General features: G+C 36.4%; 1 long non-coding RNA gene across 1 annotated transcript; it reads right to left on the bottom strand.

The window, feature by feature from the left end:
- Window positions 1–527: 527 nt before the first annotated feature.
- Window positions 528–5,329, bottom strand: LOC131249195 (uncharacterized). Its single transcript, XR_009172705.1, has 2 exons — window positions 1,013–5,329; window positions 528–908 (listed from the first exon to the last, which is right to left on the bottom strand). It is a non-coding gene; the product is annotated as an uncharacterized LOC131249195 (long non-coding RNA).
- Between the last annotated feature and the right edge of the window lie 462 nt (window positions 5,330–5,791).

The following is a 5,791-nucleotide window of genomic DNA, read 5'->3' as shown; positions in this document are numbered from 1 at the left end:
CCACTAATTTAACGGAGAGGATTTTATAAAAAAAAGATATTTTAATGGGAAAAGAAGCACCGTACGTTAATGCTTCTGTGTTCAAGCGTTGTATGTGAGCGTTCATTCCCAAATATGCCGTTAAGATGTCCTAAACAAAGGGAACTTTTTTGTTAAGCGCTCACGCGCAAATAAGACAACAAGGTTTGCTCGATTACATCGAGACAAATAACAATAAGATACATCGGGATTCTAGCTGTTGGATTTATTTTATTTCAGCGATCCTGACCGTTTATTTGATAGGCTTCCCCTTGAGTGAGGGATTCCTGAAATCACACCCAGATCCATAGCTCAACTGGCAGACTGAGTGGAGATACCTCGTTTCAACACTTGAGGTCTTGGAATGGATCCCTAGTGGGGGTGGCTAACATGTAGTGTGTGTACTGATATGGGTGTGTACTAACAAGCTAACCCAGAAAAAATAATAATAATAAATATAAATAAATAAATAAACAAAAAAAAGAAAAAAAAAGGGATTCCTGAAATCATTTACCAATCTAATATTTCAGCCCTTTTCATTACACAAAAGTTATGGTGACCGTTCATGTTCATAGCAAAGGAGCCTAATAATGAAAGGGTTGAAATAGTCGAAATGGGACTTTGGATTTAATTCCACCACACAAAGTAAGACTCGCCATTTAAACGGTTTGGATAATTGGAAGGTGACCCGGATTCAAAGGTGAAAGTCCTGACATATGATATTGTAGTACGTCGGGGATGAAAACTGCTTACGTACAGTTCAGTATTTGTGCCAGTACATCACATACGTCCGAGATCTAAGCCATCCATCAAAGGGCGCCATTGTGTGGATTTGCTGGCCCAAGAATCTGGTCGTTCCACCAATCAGGCGGGCCATAGTTGTGGAACAACTGTACGGTTGAAAAATCTTGGTCTGGTGTCTTCTAAACCATCCTTCTGTTTGTAACATACTGGCCCACCATGATAAACAATGAAAACATCTACACAGTCATACCTTCTCGATGGACGCCTTGGCTAGCTATTGCATCTGTCTGCCATGGGGGTGGCATGTAGATAATGTGCCTTATAGATGGCTGCAAGCAAACACCTTAAGTGCAAATTAAGCATAATTGTTGCTAAAAATACACCTTTATGTCTAATAGTGCGTTTGGAAGCATGAGCGCATCGAATCATAAACATTTAGCTTAATGAAGAGGAATGGAGGAACACTAAGGTTTGGATTGCAAATTATAATAATAATGTACTATAAAAGTGTTATCATTATAATTTTACAACGTTCGTTTAAACACGTAATTTTGCAGTATAATGAAAATGGAATAGAATATAGGTAAATGATTTTTTTAATCACTATAAGTTTACAGTAAAATCTCCTATCCAAACATGCGCATCAGTATTTTTTTTCTTCTAATTTGATATTAAAGTCATGTAAAATAATCATTATTAAGAATAATTAAATGAATTTGTAATCAATACAAATTTAAAATAAAATCTCCTATCGAAACATAGATACATCAAAGTGTGTGTGTGTGTGTGTGTGTGTATTGATTTAATATTAAAGTCATATAAAATAATCATCATTATGAGTAATTCACAATCCAAACAATCGGGATATATTTGGATGCACCATCGAACTCAAACTACTTTAAGCTAAAGTAAATATTGCTAATTAAAAAATAAAAAAGAAAAAAATAATAATATTGCTAGTTAGTATTCAACTTGGGTTTTGTTTGTAGGCTTTGGCCTAAGCCCAACTCTAATAAAGAAGCATGAAAGGAGATGGGGAGAAGAAGTAGGGTTAGTTCAGCTCTGATACCATGTTACTCACAAGAAATTAGGGTTAAAAAAGGCTTTCCAACCCTCTTCTTTATTTATTGGCTACTGAAATACCCCCAAATGGGACTGCCTCGAATGGGAAGCTCAGATACAAAGCCGAAGTTGAATACTATCAATAATTGCAATTAGAGTGACAAATACCTGCCATGTGACTTCACTGCATGGTTCTAAAACTCGACTGAAACTTAGTTGAGTCAACTCAGGTCGGTGATATTTTGAGCCAAATCACAATGAAACCTATTTGGATGGTGGGCTTTTTAACACTAATGATGAAAAAGTTAGAACTCTAGAAATCAGGTATCCGAACCAGCTATATATATCGACTCGAGTCGAATAGAGTTTCAAGGGATTTTTGAACTATGTTTTTTTTTTTTTTTTTTTAATTAACAGAAATTAGAGTTCATTAGATTTTGGCCTATGAAAAGAAAGATCCAGTAAAGCTAGATACAAAACGATAAACATCCATGTCCCACGTGGTGATTTCATGACTTTTCATTTACAGTGTCCACTGATTAGAGGACTCTGATGATTACAAATGGGTAGTTAGGAAAACTCCAACCAACTATCAACATTCAATGATAAAACCCCTCCAACCAATGCCTATGATTGTCGGTATTGCTTGGTAGGTTAGAATAGATGAACAATTCAGAACTTGCATGTGTTTGGCGTGTGTGCATAGATTGAGTGTTGGATAACAAATAAAAGAGCATTCCAAAAGCATGTGATAATAGTTGATAGAATACGATAATCAAAGATAATAATTGAGAAAAGGTTTAGTGCTATCACTTGTACTGGACTCAGAACGTGTGGCACATATGTACCATTCATCTGTTGCGTCCCACCATATGGATGGATGAGTACTGAGCCACAAAAATTACACTTAAGTGGAGGTTTTTTTTTTTTTATTGATTTTGAAAGGGTGGTAACAAAATGTCCGATCAACAGTCAACATAAAACGACTAAAGTCCCCCAAATCTGCAGCTAGGACCATTCAGACAGTTTCAATTTTGGAGCATGTCCTGTCAGAGGTTGGACCTACCAGATGAACCGTCCACATCTCATACACGTGTTCCAGGTGCACAGACATATGGTGCTTGATATCTAAAAAAGGTATAAGCACCCTAAACTTCCACAAAATATACCCTAGATGGTTCGAACCCTAAGTGCGAACTTTCTAGAGTGACCAAAGAAACCCTAAAAACCTATTTTAGTTCTTAAAATAAAATGGGCATTTAGAACAATCAAAGAAAAGTGACATGTTGCTAAAGTACAAATAAGACTGAGAAATTAAAATGTGCATTTATGCTTTCTAAGTTGTTTGAATGCTACTAAGGGCCTGTTTGGAAAGGAGGATAATCACAATCTTTTTTGAGAAATTTCAATCTGAAACTATTGTAATCTGAAAAGGCAAGACTTTTGGTTTATCAAACCACACCAGGCCGAAGATTAAAATGTGCTAATTAAATTAGACCTTTTTCTGATCAGTCACATTTCACCACCCAATTAAAACAAAACCAATCTGGCTAATCCTATCCATTCTGATCAGGGCCACCGATTCCAACACGCCCAAAACCCAACACTTCACTACTATTTAATCCTTGCATTAGACCTTAACTAAGTGAAAACATACCACATACAGATATAATCACTCGTAATCAAGGAGAAAAAACATGCTACTAGCTAAAATTTCCATGTGGTGATCCAAACAAATTAATATCCAACCAAAAGGATTGAGAACTAGAAAAAAATAAAATCATTTCAACTTCTTGTGGAAGATCAAAAGAACATGTATTGATTTAGAGAAACATATAAAATGTAATTTAAAAGATATTAACTACCTATCTAAATTGTAAGAAAATGAAGGAAAATAAAATCCCTACTAACCTATTCTACCATGATTTCTAAATTGTTCCTGTGTTTGGATGCACCACCAAAATCATGATTAGCAGGATTTCCAAGCCAACGCGGTAGGCTTAGTAGTTGGGGTCTCATTTTCTGATTTTACATCCCCAAACAACAATTGAGATGTGCACAAAAAGCTCCAAAATATATCTCAGTTCCAATTTGATGGAACATCCAAACATAGCTGAAAGACTACATTTTACTTGCTATCATCTTCTTCTTGATCTTCTTCTTTTCTTTTATAAAAAACTAAGGCACATGCAAAGATCCATTGACGCAACGGATAATTAATGAAACCCCACCACTAGATTGTTTCGAAAGACTTCCCCCTTCGCAAGAAAATCCATATTAAGGCCAGCTTCTCTAAGAGCATGACTAAATTCAAAAAGCCCACAAGCTAGTATATCAATTCTTCCAACGAGCTCGATATTTTTCAGAAACCCTAGTTCATGGGTTTGGTGATACTATCAATATAACCCTAATAATCTACGTATATATACTTACATAATCATCAAGTGCCTTTGATGGTACTTAAATATGGAAATAGATGGCATGAATAATTTTTAATAAATGCAAAAAAATAAATAAATAAATAAATAATGGTATGGTTGCTATTTATTTTGGTAGATATCTTGGTGTGCAACTAAAATAATCATATGGGATTTTGAACAAGCTTCATGTAGAAATGGATCGAGAGACTAGATTGGTTTTGTTTGATTTGGGAAATTCGGTGTAACCGAGATCCACATGTAAAGAACTTATCTGGCTTTTGTTCTGATGGAAAGCTTGGTGTAAGGAATGAAGCCTGGTCCGAGATCTTTGCGTGAAAGTATGATAAAATACTCACGATAGAAAATTCAATAATAAATTTGAATAAGAGAAGAAAAGAAATCGATGCAAACATAAGAAGATCTTGGATCAAACCTCATTCCAAACACCTACCTTCCTTGACTTCTCCTCCTCCTCCTCCTCCTCCTCCTCCTCTCTCTCTCTCTCTCTCTCTCTCTCTCTCTCTCTCTCTCTCTCTCTCTCTCTCTCTCTCTCTCATAATTCCACAATCAAGGCCCCAAGGTTGAAAGGTGCCTTCTGCTCCTATGTAATGTTTGGAAAAGGATCCGGTGCTATCACTTGTAACTAATTATCAAGCTTTCTCTCTTCATAGACCTGGAACACATGTGAAAGATCCGCATCATTCATCTATCCGGCCATATAGTGGATGGGTCATGGCAATTTTACATGGTCTACAAATTGGTGTGTCATTTGCAATCGAATTTAAACCGTTTGTTGGATTCATCTAATTGCAAGTTGCAATCACACAAAAAGTTTCCTTCTATGGGTGGTCAAGATCATTGCTGCAGTCAAGGTAAGGACCATCTGTTGCATGACCCAGATGATGAACGGTCTGGATCTCCCATGAGTGGACTACATTAAGGAGATGGATTGGTTGGTAAGTAAGTATAATATGCAAATGATAGCATCAGTATGTATAGTATTGAATGGGTTGGTTGGGAATGGGAAGTGGAAATTAAGGATATGAGGGACAGGTCATTTGGGTGATAAAATAGGGAAAAGCTGTAGGAGGTTATGTTGTCTTCTTCTGCTGTGGCCTTTTTTCTTTGTATTTATGAGAGAGAGAGAGAGAGAGAGAGGCTTTTTACAGGCTTATTCTCTGTGGAAAAGAGCTCTGAAAATAACGAGAAGGAGAGGGGGCATGTGCCTCTTTGATGTATTTTAATATTCTAAAGCTGATCGAGGTTGTAAAAAGCTAACAACAAGGTGGTTTTCCATGTGGAGAGAGAGGGAGATGTATTTCTACGTGGAGAGAGATATGTATTTCTATGTTGAGAGAGATGTATTTCTATTTGTAGAAAGAGATATGTATTTCTATGTTGAGAGAGAGAGAGAGGAGGTGTAAAGTTTCGTTTGTGCAACTGTACTGCACTATCATATTGTGGCAGGTTTTCAACCCCACATCTTAAATGATGATCTTAACCGTTCATGTTCTTGACTCTATGCTACTCCGGCCATCATAAGAAGT

The sequence above is a fragment of the Magnolia sinica genome, chromosome 6 (genome assembly GCF_029962835.1).
Source record: "Magnolia sinica isolate HGM2019 chromosome 6, MsV1, whole genome shotgun sequence".
In the NCBI taxonomy this organism is placed as follows: domain Eukaryota; kingdom Viridiplantae; phylum Streptophyta; class Magnoliopsida; order Magnoliales; family Magnoliaceae; genus Magnolia; species Magnolia sinica.
The sequence above is the reverse complement of the archived record's forward strand: the minus strand, read 5'-3'. Positions and strand labels throughout refer to the sequence as shown.